Below are 539 nucleotides of genomic sequence, written 5' to 3'. Positions count from 1 at the left end.
GGGGAGCAGAGCCATGGTGGGGGGGCTGCACCAGCCAGTGGGGGATGGGGCTAGCTGGGCCATTTGGCCCCTGTGGGGGGCTGTAACATAAGGGGGGCCATAGCCCCTGTTGGGAGGCCATAGCCCCTGAGAGGGGGCTATAATCCTTGTTGGGGGGCTGTAGCCCCCGTTGCGGGGTAGCAGAATATATATTCATGTATTCGTGAATTCATTAAACGTGTATTTAGAGCTCACTGTATTATTATGATAGAGATACTGGTAGTCTTCCAAATTGCTTTAACAGTGTGTGTGTGTGTGTGTGTGTGTAAAAAACATTGCCCAACTGATCACTGTCCCTCTCTCTCTCTTTATAGTGGTCTTTTGTTTTAATTGCGGAGGAACATGGATTTAGGGGTATTTTAGAGAGTGACTGGGATTTTTTTTTATCAAGGATTTTTCAGTTTTCCAATAGGGAACAACAGAATTCCTGCCAGGAAGGTCAGTGGCAGGACCCTGCCTGCTCAGAGCTGGCACCTTGGACCCAGCTGGCTGTGGCTGAC

The 539-nt window shown here is 49.7% G+C and overlaps 1 protein-coding gene across 1 annotated transcript in view; it reads right to left on the bottom strand.

Annotated features, from left to right (window-relative positions):
- Positions 1 to 539, bottom strand: part of EML5 (echinoderm microtubule associated protein like 5) — a 204,294-nt gene that overhangs the window by 8,400 nt on the left and 195,355 nt on the right. The window lies entirely within an intron of this gene.

The sequence above is a fragment of the Alligator sinensis genome, unplaced genomic scaffold (assembly GCF_000455745.1).
Source record: "Alligator sinensis unplaced genomic scaffold, ASM45574v1 scaffold1141_1, whole genome shotgun sequence".
Taxonomy (NCBI): Eukaryota; Metazoa; Chordata; order Crocodylia; family Alligatoridae; genus Alligator; species Alligator sinensis.
Note: the sequence above shows the minus strand (reverse complement) of the source record. Positions and strands in the feature narration are given on the sequence as shown.